The following is a 17,420-nucleotide window of genomic DNA, read 5'->3' on the forward strand; positions in this document are numbered from 1 at the left end:
TAAGATGATCCTCTTTCGCTTCTTAAAAAACAATGAACATTTCTCAACATACAAGACCTGAAAAGTAGGTTGGTTACTACTAGCTTTTTACAGTCCCCAAACAGCCATTTTTATAGTTTCATATAGTCATTATTTATTTGTTTAGTTTCTAGCATTTTTCATTCCTCCACATTTGTATGGTCTTCTATCAGAGATAATGTTCCTTCTGCCTGAAGAGCTCTTTTTAGACTTCTTTTTTTTAAAGAAGCACAGGTCTGCGGGCAACAAATTCTCTCAACTTTCGTTTGTCTTAAATGTCCTTATTTTGGCTCAATATTTGGAATACATTGTTGTTTGGCAGTTATTTTCTTTCAGCATTTTGAAGATGTTATTGCAGTGTCTTCCGGCTGCCACTGTTTCTGTTTCTAAGTTGCTGTTTAATTGTTGCTACTTTGAAGGTAATTTGGGAAGATAGTCTGGCTGCTTTTAGGGTTTTCTTTTTTGTTTTGTTTCGTTTTCCTAGAAACTTGGTTATGAACATTCCTAGATGTCTGTGTGTGTGTGTGTGTGTGTGTGTGTGTGTGTGTGTGTGTGTTTGTATTTATCCTGGTTGAGGTTTGTAGTACTTCTTTTTCTTTTTTTTTTTTTTTTGCAGTACGCGGGCCTCTCACTGTTGTGGCCTCTCCCGTTGCGGAGCACAGGCTCCGGACGCGCAGGCTCAGCGGCCATGGCTCACGGGCCCAGCCGCTCCGCGGCATGTGGGATCTTCCCGGACCGGGGCACGAACCTGCATCCCCTGTATTGGCAGGCGGACTCTCAACCACTGCGCCACCAGGGAAGCCCTGTAATACTTCTTGAATCTATACCTTGATCCCTTTAAATCAGTTTTGAACAATTCTTAGTCATTACCTTTTCAAGTATTGCTCCTTTTGCTCTCAACTCAGTTTCGCTCTGGAACTCCAATTACATATATGTTCGACCTTTTCACAATGTCTTACATGCTTTTCTTTGCGATTTTCCACGTTTTTTTCTTCTTTTTTGGTTTGGATGCTTCCATCTGGATATTTTCTGCCAACCAATCTTCCAGGTTGCTAATGCATTCTTCATCTGTCTAAAATGTTTTTGAACTCATTTGTTGAATTTTTCAGTTTTAGAATTTATATTTGGCTTTTTTGTAATACATAGATTTCAGTTCTCTGATGAAATTCTCCATCTTGTCATCTATTTTCTTGAACATGTCAATCACGGTTATTTTACATTCTGTGTCTGATAATTCCAATATCTGGATCATCTCTGTGTCTGTTTCTATTGTGTATTTTTTCTCTTGTCTTTGTCTCTTTGTATGCCTGGTAATTTTTGATTGAATGCCAGACATTGCATATGAAAAACTGTAAAGACTCTCAATGATGTTAACTCTGGCAGACAGATTAAAAGCAGAATACCTTAAACCAATCAGGGAATAAGCTTACTTGAGGCTGGGTTTTAAGCCTTTACAAAGGTTGGTCTATATCTATTTACCCTTATTTCTAGGTTGTAGTCCCATCAGTTCCAACTGAAAGCAGAAGGTGTTTACCATGGCCACTCTGCTTTGGTAGGCTCTGAATGCTAATGTTTATTTATCCAGCACTGTGGTACTGTCATTAGCTCTGTTTAGTTTCTCAGTCTCTTAACTGCCACTTTTTGTTCTGCCTCTCTAACTCTTAGCCTGTTCTGCTTACTAACTGGCAAATATGTAGAGGCAAAAAACAGATAATTCTATTTACTTATTATTTTTTAATGTTTTTTTTAAATTTATTTTTGGCTGCATTGGGTCTTCTTTGCTGTGCACAGGCTTTCTTTAGTTGTGGTGAGCAGGGGCTACTCTTCGTTGTGGTGCACGGGCTTCTCATTGCGGTGGCTTCTCTTGTTGTGGAGCATGGGCTCTAGGCACATGGGCTCAGTAGTTGTGGCTCGTGGGCTCTGGAGCGCAGGCTCAGTAGTTGTGACGCACAGGCTTAGTTGCTCCACAGCATGTGGGATCTTCCCGGACCAGGGTTCAAACCTGTGTCCCCTGCATTGGCAGGCAGATTCTTAACCACTGTGCCACCAGGGAAGTCCCAAAGCAGATAATTCTATTTAAATCAGTTCTCTGCACTTTCTTTCCCTCCAAAATCTTGGCATCTCAAGTCCTGGTTCCTTTGGTGGCCCTGAGCTCCCATATTTGTCTCTCCAGTGACTCTGCCAAAGCTTCTGCTCAGCTTCTCTGCCCTCTATCCATTGTAAAGATGAGTCAGCAGATGACTCAGTGGGGATTGTAGAACGTCAGGCTTATGTCAGTGAGTTTGCCTTCTTTCAAGCATCTTGACCCTTCAAGCCCGGGCTGCCTTGGTGGCTCTTCAATGTTTGCAGACATTACAATTTTTTAAAAATTTAACTCTTCTAGGTGTTCTCATGGGAGGATTTTCTTTCTACAAGCTGCCTGCCATGGCTAGAAATAGAAACCAAATAACCATTTTAAATACAGGGTCTGCTCAGAGTTCCAAAGTTGAAGTTTAAATTCAGAGTGATTATGACAACTGACGGTGTTCTCCTTTTTAAAAATAATATACTGTCCTCGGTACTAGAAGAACTGTGACGGACACAGAATAATAGTAATGACCTATAACATAAGTCATTACTATTATCATCCCCATTTTTATAGATGAGAAAACTGAGGAACAGGACATCTCAGTCAGTCACTGAAAGTCATATAGCTAGCAAGTAGCAGGGCTGGGATTTGAATCCATGTGGTCTGACTTTGGAGGTCACTCTTAACAGAAGCATAGGACATTAAACAAGTTCTTATTATTGAGAATGTAGTATGATACTCTTCTCTCTCCCTTCCCCCAGATCTATAACAAGCAATAACAAATATACAGAGAGACCTTTATACCATAGCATCCTTCAGGAACCCACTGGATTTTTCTTTTCCATTTGTATCCCCTGCAGGCCTTTCACAGAGCTGGGCACATACAGATCCACAATAAAACATTTTGATTTCCAGTGTAAAGCTGAGGTCTGAAGTTATATTTTATCATTTGTCCTGTTGCTTTTCTTGTGTTACCGTTAAGAATTCAGCAAAACATATTGCATTTATGAAAATGAAATTTAGGGATACACAGTACGATTGTGCAGCCCAAAGAGATAGTTTAGGGCAAAATCTATCCTGTGCTTTGCTTGTCGAGCTAAGGGATACCCACTGCAGCAGGGAGGAAAGGGTACCTTTTTCTCATTCAGGTTCTGGACAACTCTAAGTTAGAATTTTTCTCTAATCTGTCTCACAGGAGGAATTACCCATCTTTTCTGGCCAAAGCAGTTGAACAGGAAGATGTCTAAGCCCAACTGTTTGTTATCGTATACTTCTGTTTATTTGGGACCCACTGCATGGGAAATTTACAGGGTCTGATAACACTGATCTCAGAGTAGGGAGAAGGAAAATAGGACAGGAAAGCATTGGCCATATTTGTACTTCAGAAAGGGAAGAGTTGAATCAGTTTTCTGTTCTCACATGCTATCTTTGGTGTCAGACCAAAGCTTTTTGTTTAGTAAATTTCCAGAGAAGAAACTCCAAGTGAAAGTAGCAGCCAGGGCCTTTTCTGATATCCTACAATTTCATTTCCTCTGTTGTTTTCACAGCATGAAATGCCCCAGTGTTTCTCTCCTAACCAGTGGCATAAGTTTACCCAATGTCAAGGAACTCCAGAGACCTTAGAGCACATTCTGTATATTTATCCCGCTGGTAGTAATATCCTTTTAGACAATGGACACAGAACAGTGTTGAGTGGTTTCTCCAGAAGCTGAGAACTAATGTTCCCACACCCAGTAAATATTTAACTCTATAAAAAGGTTAAGCAAATATATTCTCATAAAGCACGTGCAATTGATCTATTTTGTATTTAAATAGAGCTAAACCAATTTCATGCAACAATTTTAGGGCATCTATCTAATAAACAACTTTCTACAAGTGATTTTATTTATCTTGGGATCATCTCAACCAAAAATTCTGGGAATAGGCAAACAAAAAACTCACTGAATTCTAAGCAAAATTCCACTAGACCTTTCACATTAATTGGAATAACTTTTTCTTTGTTAAGTTGCTCAGGGACTTTTTTTAAAAAAACGTTGATCTCTTTTGAGAGGCTCTGGCCAAAATGTAGTAGATTGATGCTTATGAGATCTGTTTATGATGATGAATTACAAGGCTGTTTATGTTGATTCCTTCTCTTGCTGGAAAAAAAAAATCCAAATTTGAGCCATTGGCCCTTAAATAAATGTTTCCCTTGAAATAATAAAGAAAAGCATACCATTGTTAAAATAATGTATAAAGGGCAGAAAACACCTTTCAGAAGACCGTCTTTGCTTCCTGGTGGAAACCAAATAGGCTAGTATTTTTAGAATGCTGAGGCTTTGTGTATGGATACAATAATTGAGTGACTTCAGCTACTTAAACAGTCTTGTTAAACAGGGAAGCTTGGTACTTTTTCTGACTGTGTTTAGGGGATTTTGTACCCAAATATTACTCTGGAATGATCAGGGGAAGGGTGATTTTACTGGTTACTGGTAATAGTTGCTAACATTGACTACATGGTATGTTCTAGGGACCGTACTAAGCAATTTTATATTATTTAATTTAATCCTCACAACAACCCTATGAGCTAGATACTGTTACTATCCTCGATTTACAGGGAAACTGAGCTTTAGTGAGGTTAAATAACTTTCCTAAGACAGTAGAGCTGGGATTTGAACCCAGCATAACTTTGCTACTCTCTTAAAATACAGTGGCATGAGAGGGATGGTTTAGAGTAGTGGGAGGGGAGTGTAAGTTAATATAAACTTTTTGGAAAGCAGTTTTGAAATACTTATCAAAAACCTTTAAAAAATACCATATAGGGCTTCCCTTGTGGCACAGTAGTTGAGAGTCCACCTGCCGATGCAGGGGATACGGGTTCGTGCCCCGGTCTGGGAAGATCCCACATGCCGCAGAGCGGCTGGGCCCGTGAGCCATGGCCGCTGAGCCTGCGCGTCCGGAACCTGTGCTCCGCAGCGGGAGAAGCCCCAACAGTGAGAGGCCCGCGGACCGCAAAAAAAAAAAAAGAAAAACAAAACAAAACCAGAAAATCATATATTTTGACCAAATAATTACACTTCTGAGGGTCTAGTTTAGGGCATTGTTCAGAGATTTAGACAATGATTATGTAGAAGAATGTTCACTGCAACATTATTTATAAGAGTTTATAATATAGGTTGAAAACTAATGGTCTCTACTAATTATAATAGGCACATAATATAAATTATGACAAAGGCATAGCTGGAACATTGTGCATCTTTTAGTAATAATATTAAAAAACGTATTTTGGGGAAAATGTTCAGAATTTGTTGTCAGGTGAAAAAGAGATATAAAACCATAGATGTATAGTACGATCATAATGATGTTTAAAGTGGAAGGAAATCCAACAGAATGTCAACAATGCCTATCTGCAGATAATGGATTATGAGTAATTTTTATTTTCTCCTTTATGCTTTTTGATATTTTAAATTTTGTCTAGAATGAGTACGAAGTACTTTTTTTTTTTTTTTTTTTTTTTGCGGTATGCAGGCCTCTCACTGTTGAGACCTCTCCCGTTGCGGAGCACAGGCTCCGGACGCGCAGGCTCAGCGGCCACGGCTCAACGGGCCGAGCCGCTCCGTGGCATGTGGGATCTTCCCAGATCTGGGCACGAACCCGCGTCCCCTGCATCGGCAGGCGGACTCTCAACCACTGCGCCACCAGGGAAGCCCCCGAAGTACTTTTATAACCAGAAGAAAACGCTATTATTAATTTTGTTTAAACTGAAGAACAGTAAATTAACCAACATTGCAATTTCCATTGTCAGCAAATCACCTTTTGCTTTTAATTAAAAAAATTTGTTTTGCTCTAACTTAGTCCTTTTTCGCTGTGCAATTTCTCGAATATCACTGTAGAAGAAATCATCATCACAGGCAGATATCTTGGAAAAGAGTGAAGCCCTGAGTTTACTCAAGGCTTGCCCTAAGCATTGTCTATAAGTGCTCTCCTTAGGCACATTTAAATCCCCTGGACCTTCCCAGCAGATGGTAAGGAGACACTCAAAGGCAGGGCTTAGGGAGCTGTAATCAAAGTGCATCAAAACATGGAGAACATGGTCAGAATGTATCCTCTGAAACTGATGCTAACCAAAGGAGTAGAATAGAGCTCCTACAAAGTAAAGACGCCTTCAGAGAAAAATTGTGCATACATTCTTTTGTTTATCCAGCAAATATTTATAGACCACCTTCCATGTTAAAAATTCTGTGTTAGGAGGGCTTGGGTAAGTTAGTATAAGTCAGCCATGATAAGCCCACGAGGCTGCCTGAGTTTTTGTTAGGGTGACAGAGGGTCTCCAATCAGGGGAGCAGAGAATCTCTCAGCGTAGTTAAGAGGCTGGCAAAAGGAGTTTTCAAATCTGATTGAAGTTGGGAGGTATTGTGAGGTAAGACCTGCATAATGAACATAAGGGAAGCTTAAATCACCTCTCAGGTATGAAGTCCTACCTGTGTTCCTTCCTTGCCGGAACTGTTTATAAGTGGGAAAGATGCCGTTTATAAGTGGGAAAGCGGGGTTGGGTGGGCAGTGGTGAGGGAGAAAGAGTGCAGACGTCCACTAAGCAGGGTCTAATGAATAGAAGACTGAGAAGTGGTAAGACAAACTAAAGCAGACCCAGTTCCTTCTTTCTCCTTCTCCTTTTAAAAGTCTCAGACTAGAATCTCAGATTCCTTCGGCCAATATCATAATCAGTTAGAACACCTCTACAAGTTCTCATCCCTAATTCTCTGCTCTGACCTGGCCACCTCTCCACCGGCATCTCCCACAACTCTCCCTCTTGTTCGAGTTGCTCCAGAGACACTGGTTTTTTGGCCATGAAATACGCCAGGCATGTTCCCACGTCAGATGTTTTGCCCTTCCTGTTCCTTCTCTGCACCACTGTCCCCATGGTCATTCACACATTGGATCCCATGTCTCTTTCTCATAGTCTCTTCCCTGCCATCTTATGTAAAACACTCTCTTCCCTCCCCCTGCCCCCTGGGACTCTCCAGCCCCCTACTCAGTTTTATTTTGCTTTCCTAGCACTTACCACTATTTGACAATATATTATACGTTTAATTGTTTGTTTATTGCTTATTGTCCTGCATTAGAATGTATACTCCATGAGGGCAGAGACTTTGTCCATTTTATTCACTATTGTATTCCCCGCATATAGAACAATGTTTGGTACATAGTAGGTGCTCAAAAAATAGTTATTGAGTAAATAAATAAATGAATGTACTTTTCTGGAGGGTTTTGTATCCCATATGGTTTGGGAATATGTATCAAAACATAAAATGATACATACCTTTGACCTAGCCAATCCAACTTCTTAGATTTGCATTAGGAGATAATCATACAGTTGAAAAATAATATACATAATAAGGTTAATCACAGGATTGTTTAAGTAACACACAGAGTGAGAATCTAAATATCCATTAGTGGAACATTGTGATATAGGCAAACAAATTGACATAGTTATATGTAAGTCAATATTGATCAACATGGAACAATGTTTACAACATGTTAGGGGGGAAGGAAAATTGATTCAGGAACAGCATATATGGAATGATTGCATCTTAATAAGATTCTTTCGTACTTTGTATGTATCTGTGCATAGAAGAATGTGAGGAAAGGTATTCACTAAAATAATAGCAGTAATCTTGGTGGGTGGGAGTGGGATTTGGGGTACATTTTATTGTTTCTGTATACTTTGTGTATTTTTTAAAATAAATGACCTTGTGTGTTTCCGAAAAAAATGTAAACAAAGCTAATAGAGCTGTTTTATAAAAAGTTTTTTTCTACTCTAGAGCTGATTTTAGTCCACCCTGTGTCAAAGCAGCCCACGGTTGACTGACTCACCAGCTGAAATTCCAGGAAGAGGTATTGCGGGTTTACCTCTTGGCGCCCACAGGGGACGTTCGCTGTCCTTCTCGATGTTGTCATTCCTCTTCTCCATTGCCCCGCCACTGCCCTAATTGAGACTCTTTCCTGGTCACGTGGACCAGATAGCGGTTGCCCCCAAGTGGTCTCCCTGCCCCCTCCTGTCTGTCTCCTCCAATGGAGCAAACCACAGTAGCTCCCTGTGACCCACAGCAGACTCCAAGCTCTCAGCCAGCCAGCTCGAGCCTTCCACACACAGCCCCAGTTCTTGCCCTATCAACTTTTTCATTCTGTGCCCTAGAGAATGACCTTCCAGGAAAGCTACAGTACTTAAAATCTGTACTAATCCTTTGCTTCTTAGGAAATTGGTTTCTTTTAATTTAAGTAATGTGTATGTATGACTGGTAAACTCTTTGAAGGCAGGAAGTATTTCTTACGTTTTCTTGCATTATGCACTGAATCTATTTGTTTATTCATTCAGCAGATATTTGTTGAGCACCTGCTGTGTACATGACCCTGTGCTCGGTTCTTTTTTTTTTTGCGGTACGCGGGCCTTTCACTGTTGTGGCCTCTCCTGTTGCGGAGCACAGGCTCCGGACGCTCAGGCTCAGCGGCCATGGCTCACGCGCCCAGCCGCTCCGCGGCATGTGGGATCTTCCCGGACCGGGGCACGAACCCGTGTCCCCTGCACCGGCAGGCGGACTCTTAACCACTGCGCCACCAGGGAAGCCCTTTTTTCTTTTCTTTTTTTTTTTTTTTTTCATGTGCTAGGTTCTTGAACAGAGCAATGAACGCTTGGAAGCCACTGTGAAGGGCCTTTACTCATTTGAGATCTCTTGAGTGATAGTCTCCTTCCAAACTGCACACCTACCAGTAATATTTGCTCTGTCCCTTCAACAAGGGAATGATTTGTAAGGAAGAGGGACCAGTAACTAACACTCGATTCGCTCTATTGTCAATAAGGACTAACAAAAGGGCTTTGAAAGGAAATAGTCTCTTCTCTTTGTCCTTCAGGAGCCACAAACCCTAGACTCTATAGAAGGAAACCTTCATCAGATTTCTTGATGAACAAAGTCTATTGAACCAGGCAAGCTTCCTGCTGAAGAGACAGGACAGTCATAATGCTGAGAGGTGAGATCCTGAACGTTCCCAGACATTGTGAACTGTCAAATAGATCATTCTAGGATCCAATTTCCATTGTGAACTGCAGCAATTATGTAATATCATACCATATACTTCCCAAGTTTTTCATGGATATTAGAAACCATGAGGTTAAATCTAAGAATGCTAAGAGACTACTTTTTAAAAAAAATACAAAATATGAAGTTATTGTTATCAATAAGTTTGAAAAGTTGCATAAATATGAATAAGTAATCAAAGCTCTCAGTGGCTAAATTAACGAAATGCACACATTTCAGTACTTACTCTAGGTGTTTTAGGGGGATTCTGGGCCAATAATTCCCCTCGCTTTGCCAGACGATAAATTAAGTAGTTACTTATTTTTATTGAGAAGTGAATGAAAGATTCAGAACTCTGAGAGACAAACATAATTCAAAGGGCTTTTTCAATAGAATCCTTTTTGCTATCTACTCAAGGTAACATTAAATAATAATCAGTAATGTTTTTCTTTTGTCCCAAAAGTCCAAATGCTTATAGTCTAACCCCTTTCTTATAACCAAGATGATTCTCAGTAGACATCCAATTATAACATTTCCTTTCTCATTTAGACACTGAAAGGTCAACTTTATTTTTTAATAGAAATATCCCAAAGTAGCAAGTATCCATAATTTTTCAAGACACAGAGCAAGACATAAAATTTTTGCAAAATGTCTTTTGCTTGCATTAATTCCTTTGTGGTAACATATTATCCTTTGGAAATGAGATATTGTGCACCGACAGCCCATATCATTCTCTTCTGGAGGTAGGTTCCAGATGATAGAAGTATTGTCACATGGTGTATAGCCAAGAGTTTTGGTCTATGAGTAGGATTTTTCAAAGGTACCTTTATCTTTTTTTTTTCTTTCTATTGGGAAAAATGGCCATAAAAATGGCCATGCATTGTATTATTAAGGAGGTAAGTATTGGTGTTATTTTAGAGACAAAGTTTAATAAAATAGACATTTCTCTAGGTCACTTTCCTAACAATGTGGGTAGAAGCAGCCAGGGTGGGTCTGGTGGCTACGTGGAGTTAGGGATCTGGCTTCTTTGATCTTCTTACTACACTTAACATGCAGCTTCTACTTTGTGGGCCAACGTGACTTTTCTGGCTCCAGCCAGCACATCTGCATTTCAGCTGTTGGGAAGGGGAGAGATGGAAAGGGAGAGCACACAGCTTTCTCTCAAGGGTATAGTCCCAAAGTTGCATACCTCATTCTACTTACATCCCACCGGCCAGAACTTAGTCAAATGGCTACACCAAGCCACAAAGGGGGCTAAGAAATGTCAGCTTTACTTAGGTGGCCTTATGACAAACTAGAGACTCTATTCACGTGTAAGAAGATGAGAATGGAAATGAGGGGACAACTGGCAGCCCCATCCCCATGTACAAACAAGGAGGGAGAATAAAGAATTGGAGAAATTAAGAAAGAGGGAGAAAGAGAATGGGAGAAGGAAAAGGCAAAGGTTGTCTTGATAAACGTAGACTATATATGGTGTTTTCTTTTTTCTCTTGGTCAGTTGACTCTAGATGTCTGAATTTATTTCTTATCACTGCAGTTTGCAATGCAATAAACCTCTGTTTATCTCTTCTCAGTAGCCCTTATTTACTCAACTCCATTCAAAGAATAAATACTTGTGGGTGCTTTCTGCAAACCTGAAACTGTGGTAGGTGTCAGACATACAGTGGAGAAAAAGAAAGATTAGTCCCTGCCTTCAAAGAATGATATGAAAGCGTGAGGTGGGGAAACAGATACTAATCAAGTAATTGAAAAATGATGAATGATATAAAATGAGGGGTACAGGGAGCTATAGTGGCATAGAGGTGAGCACCCAGCTCACCTACGTTGGGGAGAGAATAATTTCTATTAAATGCCCTCTGAATAAAACACCCACAGAAGCTTATTAAAAGGAGAAAGTTATTTTTCTAGATTGGTTTGATCCCAAGAAGTTATACCAGAGCCTATAGAGTCAAGTCCATTTAACTGAATCTAATGAAACAACCATGTCTTCAGTATCTACTGTGTCTGAGGTACTGGGCCAGGAACTGCAGAGGCTACAAAAGAGAACGAGAATGGGTCTCACGTCTTAAGTAGCTCATGCTGTAGTGAAGGAGACAACAGTGCAACTCAAGGCATCGCGATCAAGAGCTACAGTAGAAATGTCCACAAGGCCTCGGGGGAAAGGGAGATGAATGCTAACTCTGTGTGGTCTCAGTCTTCATGGTGTCTCAGCTGAGCCTTGAATCCTGTGATTGCGTAGAAGGGTCTTTTAGGAGGACACAGCTGGAACAAAAGGCACAAAATACAGGGTATGTTTAAGGACTGACTTTTAGTCCAATGTAGCTGGTGGAGTGTTGGGGGGTAGAGGGGTGTCGTGTGACCCTAGGCATAGAAGTTAGGGCAGATGCGGGGAGGCCTTGATCACAGTGCTGAGGACTTTCTTCTCATCCTCAGTCCCTTAGGAGTGTCCTAATTGGTGTAAGCCATCAGCTCAAGGAGACGCCCCTGCTGACTGTTACTGGTCCAGGGGTGGACATGGCACTTAATTGACCCTACCATATGGAGTGCATAGTCCATGTCTGGGAATGTACACTCCATGTTGTAGGAAGTGGACAGCAGAACCAGGTAGCTAAACACCCAGACTGAAAAGGGAAGCCCCACGGAACTGAAAAGGTAAGATGATCATGGGGAGAGAAGAGTTCAGGAAATCAACCTCATCAAGTTGTTTATGAATCCCTGTGCTCACCCTTGGCCTGTACATGTATAGACATGGCCCTAAATAGATTGCCAAAGACTATGAGAACTGAAGTATGGGACAGGCCACCATGCTGGTCCCACACTGGTCACTGGATGGCACATACAGGGCACAGATCCCAATAGCCTGCAAAGACTCGGAAAACTGAACTGTCGTTAGAACTGCAACCCATAGAAGGCGGGTCAGAACTTGTGACCTGAACCCAACCAGATCGATTGCCTGCTAAGACAGAAATATCAAAATTCTCCATAGGATATAAACAAGAACCTGAGTCTCATTACACAACAATCAGAGTATCAAAGGTGCAATCCAAAATTACTCATCATACAAAGAACCAGGGAAATGTCAACTCACAGGGGACAAGATAAGTGACAGCAGCCAACAGATTTTGGAATTATCACTTTTAAGTAGCTATTAGAGAAATGCTCCAAGAAGTAAAGGTAAGCAGTCTTGACATGAATGGAAAGATAGAAAGTCTCAGCAAAGAAATAGAAGATATAAAAAGAACCAGATACAATATTGAACTAAAAAGATACAATAACCAAAATAAAAAGTCCCCAGATGGACTGAATAGCAGAATGGATATAACAGAAGAAAAAGTCAGTACATGCGAAGACAAATCAATGAAAATTATCCAATCTGAACAACAGAGAAAAAAACAAAAGATTTGCTGACGGTAGGAAGAGCATAGCCCCTCTCTCTCCTGTGGGAGCATACCAAAAGATCTAACATTCATGCCATTAGAGTCCCAGAAAGAGAGTAGAAGGAGGAAACTTCATAAAAAATATTTGCAAGAATAATGAGTGAAAATTTCCCTAATTTTTTTTTTTTTTTTGGCCGCACCACGTGGCTTGTGGGATTTTAGTTCCCCGACCAGGGATTGAAGCCAGGCCCTCGGCAGTGGGAGCTTGGAGTCCGAACCACTGGGCCACCAGGGAATTCCCGAAAATTTCCCTAACTTTGGAAACAAGCCACAGAGATACAGGATAAGATTAAAGAACAAGGCAAACAAAATTTCATAGAAGACAACAAGGGATTGAAAAGATTTTGGACATATGAATGCCCAATACTACCCCTTACTTACTGTGAGACCTAGGGGAATTTTGCTTATGTTTCTGAGTCTCAGTTTCCTCATCTGTAAAATGGGTAGAGTAAGGCTTATCTAGAGTAAGGCTTATCTAAAATAAGGCTATCATGAAGATTGAATTCAGTAATCTAAATAAAGCACTTAGCACAATTCCTGAATCACAAGAAGTGCTCAATAAATGATAGCTTTTAAAAATGGGGAAAGAGGGTGGTCAGCAAAGAAGCCAAGGATGATGAGGACTGAAAAGAGACCATAGCGTTTTGCACAAAGGAGATGATCATCTGAGATGATTTTGGTAGCATGGCCAGAGCAGGAGCCAGACTATTGTAAACTGAGGAGTAAATGAGGGCAGAGGGAGGAGGAGAAGTCAGCATAAACATTTTTTGACAAAGTTTGGTGATGAACAGAAGGTGAGAGCTAAAATACTTGCTTGAGAATGCAAAGCTGATGGAATATTCCTTCCTTTTTCAGATGGAGAATTTGATCGTGTTTTTTTAAGCTGAAGGGAAGGTGCCCAGGAGAGGAAGAGATTAATGGTTCAGGAGAAAAATGGGATGCCTGATGGCACAGGAAGTGATTGGATCAAACCCACAGTTGGTTTTTTTGTGTGTTTTTTCTTTTTTTGTGTGGACGTGTTTGTTGTTGCAAAGGCTTAAAGCAGAGATAACAAGTCTATTACAAAAGAAAGTGCATGACTATCATGGTTTGCAGATGATATGTTTACTGTTCTAAAACAGAGATTCTCAGCCCTTTTCCACACATGGCCCTTGAAGAAAATGACAGTATCTATAAGATATATTGGAGTAAGCCATAGGGGATTTGCAGGCAATTATCTGTGGCTTGGTGAAAAAATTTTAGTGTGTTTTTATATTATATAATTATGGTAATAAAAATAAATCATAATGTATTACAAAAGATATTCAATATTGAATTTATATAAAACTTCCATGTAAAATATTCTCAGATTATTTACCTAGATACTTAGGTTTACTTCTCCGGATGTAACTTTAATATAAGATTATATGCCTAAATCTTTAATATGAGAATAATATAAGATTATATAAGGGGTCATCAGCATTTCTTGGTGTTGAGTTTTTAATGATCATCTCTTGCTAGTCAACACGAATGAGAAACTTTGTTCATATAAATTGCTAATTTAAAATATTTAATTAAAAAAATTTATAATAGTTGCCAGGAAAATCTAACAGTTTTTTCATTCTTTTTTCTTTTTTTTTAACATCTTTATTGGAGTATAATTGCTTTACAATGGTGTGTTAGTTTCTGCTTTATAGACAGATGTGATATTGCAATTTGCTGTGATGATGCAAATAGATTTTTCAAAACAATATAGCTTTTTCATATCATGTACTTCAAAGTAGTGACGAAGCTCTAATGTGAGGAAAAGACAGGTGTTATTAGAGCAGTCACCTTGCAAGTAGCTTGAATGTCACTAAAAGAATCCATCAGCAGAAATACGTGGCAGCATCTCCTGTGTCACGACCAAGATTCCAAGCTGCCACCTGTGAAGTGCCTGCCCTGAGCCCCCTTGGGCTGTGATCTGGGCACCATGGGCACCTGGTACCCAAACCCCTCCAGCAGTTCCATGGTTCTAGGGCCACAAGGCAGAGATGTGCTCTGCAGCTGGCACAGAGGGGGCATCCTGGCTGGAGGGCACCCTTGAGCTTGTTTAACAGGTTGCCGCAAAGCGAGGTGTGCGGGATGTGTGCGGGTTCTGCTCATTGCTAATAGTGATCTCACACAATCAGAGCTCCTCTGCTTAGGGTTCTCTCTAGAGCCTCCAAGGAGCTTCTTGAATGTAGGTGATTAGTTACAAGTGGCCGCACCAGACCTTCCCTGACTGCTGGGCAGTCAGTGTCTTATAGAGCACCCGAGTCCCCCTCTCGGCACAGCAGTGGACCCCATGCAGCGTACCAACTGGAAAGCTCCCGTCTGGAAAGCCAAAGGAAGAAAGTATTGACATGAATAAAAGAGTGAGAAGAATGACTTAATATATGAAAGATACATGCATATATGTTAAGATAAGTATCTGAAAATTACCGGATTTTCTATTTACTAACTATAATGAGTGAGGAAACATAACAGAAAAAAAGATTGCACTCCCAATAGCAACAAAAGAGATGAAATACCTAGGAATCCCTTAACAAGAAATATGAGAGATTTATATGAATAAATGACAAGATTTTACTACAAAGTATAAAAGAAGACTTCAGTAAATAGAACCATACTGTGTTCTTGGATGGGAGAACTGAATATTATAAAGATGTCAATTTCCTACCAAATTAATTTATAGTTATAACTCCAATCAAAATCCCAATAGAGGGCTTCCCTGGTGGCGCAGTGGTTGAGAGTCCACCTGCCGATGCAGGGGACACGGGTTCGTGCCCCGATCTGGGAAGATCCCACATACCGCGGGCCATCTGGGCCCGTGAGCCATGGCCGCTGAGCCTGCGTGTCCAGAGCCTGTGCTCCGCAACAGGAGAGGCCACAATAGTGAGAGGCCTGCATACCGCAAAAAAAAAAAAAAAAAAAAAAAAAAAAAAAAATCCCAATAGAGTTATTTCTGGAATATGACAAAATCATTCTAAAGTGCAGCTAGAGGACAACCAGCAAAAGTAACTAATACATTTTTAAAAATAAATTTATTTATTTTATTTATCTATGTTTGGCTGTGTTTGGCTGTGTTGCTGTGTGTGGGCTTTTCTCTAGTTGCAGCGAGCAGGAACTACTCTTCATTGCAATGAGCGTGCTTCTCGTCGCGGTGGCTTCTCGTGTTGGGGAGCATGGGCTCTAGGTGCGCGGGCTCAGTAGTTGTGGCGCAGGGGCAACTAATACATTTTGAGAAAAAAAAAATGTGGATGGTGGAGAGGGATTCGTTTTCCCAGAAAGTAAAAGACAACAGAAAGGAACAATAATGTTTTCAGTTTATTTCTACTGCTAGTATAGTTTAGGGAAACAGAATAGATAGGCCAGAAATAGCCCATAGAATATATATGATGATGATAAAGATGGTACACAGCACAGGACGGAAGTGGGGGATTCTCCAATGAATGGTCCTAGATATTTATTGGTGGGGGTAGGAGGAAGGACTGGAGGGAAAGTGTTGCTAAGTGTGTGTTTCTGTGCACGGGTCTTCAACTAGAGTCCCACATCCCACTTCTCTCCCAAGCCGTCACTTTCTATTCCCTAGGGTAGGAGGAGGAAAACACCTCACTGATGAGTTTAGAAGAAATAGAGTGTGAGTGGCTCAGACCTGTCCTCTCTTGGATCTGCTGGGCTGCAGAGAAGCTGAGTGCTGTTCTGCCCTCTGCTCTGTGGCCCCTTATTGAGGAAGTTCCTGTTTCTGCCCTTTGGGGATTCACTGTGGTCTAGCAGGGCCTTGGTTCGGGTGGCCCAGGCAGCTTAATCCAGGGGTGAGGTGTATTAACAGACTATTTTGGCAGTTTAATCTTAAATTACGTATTCTAATCAGCTTTATCCAGAAATAAAGGAGACAACATCGGCCTGCATTGTCTTTATCTCTTAATTGGTTTCTAACTCATGAAGGGGAAAGGCTATTATTTGTTGGTCCAGTTAAAACTCCAAAACTGGACCAAGTGGTTGGCTAGTTGGGGAAAAAATTTATATCATAATGCATGCCAGTATATGAAGAATAACTTTTATAAATGTCAAACTACTAAAAATTAAAACTGGAAGACAATTTCAAATTTCTTGATCAGAGAAGACTCTCCAAGGTTAAAAACAAATGCAAAGACCCCAAAGGCAAAGATACATAGCTCTAACAAGATTTAAAAACAGTGTGTACATATAAAGAAGCAAAAGAGAACAAAAAGAATAAAACGACAATTATCAAGCTGGAAAATTATTTCTAGTAAACATTACACAAAATTACTGCCATAAATTTCTCAAGTAAACAGATAAAATGACCAAGAACACGAATACCTCAACAGATGAATGGGGAAAAATATTTAATAGACAATTCACAAAAAGAAAAGTACCTATAGTTAATGAATATGTGAAAAATGTCATATTCACAAATGTCCAAAGAGATGCAGTTAAAATGAAACATTCTGTGTCTATCCAGTTGGAAAAAAATGATAAAACAAGAATGCTAGTACTGGTGAGGGTATAATGAAATGATCACCATGACTGGTAGGAACATAAATCAGTACCATTTTTCTGAAAAGAAATTTGGCAACATTTATCATGAGTCTTAAAATGCTTATACCTTTTGACTCCAATAAATCTAGGAATCTACCATAAGGAATTTGCAGAAATGCAAAATAAAGATTTATGTGCCTAGGTTTTTATGATAAAATAAATGGAATAATATGTGTATGTCCAACACTAGTAAAGGCAAGTACATTATCATATATTAGAATATGACATGGCCATCAAAATTAAGCTACAAAAAGCTTTAAAATCATCTAAGAACATTAAAAA

General features: G+C 40.1%; 1 long non-coding RNA gene across 1 annotated transcript in view; it reads left to right on the forward strand.

The window, feature by feature from the left end:
* Window positions 1–14,151, forward strand: part of LOC132424234 (uncharacterized) — a 23,554-nt gene extending 9,403 nt beyond the window's left edge. The window contains exons 3-4 of the long non-coding RNA XR_009519185.1: window positions 8,975–9,091; window positions 13,431–14,151. This is a non-coding gene — a long non-coding RNA (uncharacterized lncRNA). The remainder of the gene's footprint in view (window positions 1–8,974; window positions 9,092–13,430) is intronic.
* The last annotated feature ends 3,269 nt before the right edge of the window (window positions 14,152–17,420 follow it).

The sequence above is a fragment of the Delphinus delphis genome, chromosome 4 (assembly GCF_949987515.2).
Source record: "Delphinus delphis chromosome 4, mDelDel1.2, whole genome shotgun sequence".
Lineage (NCBI taxonomy): Eukaryota > Metazoa > Chordata > Mammalia > Artiodactyla > Delphinidae > Delphinus > Delphinus delphis.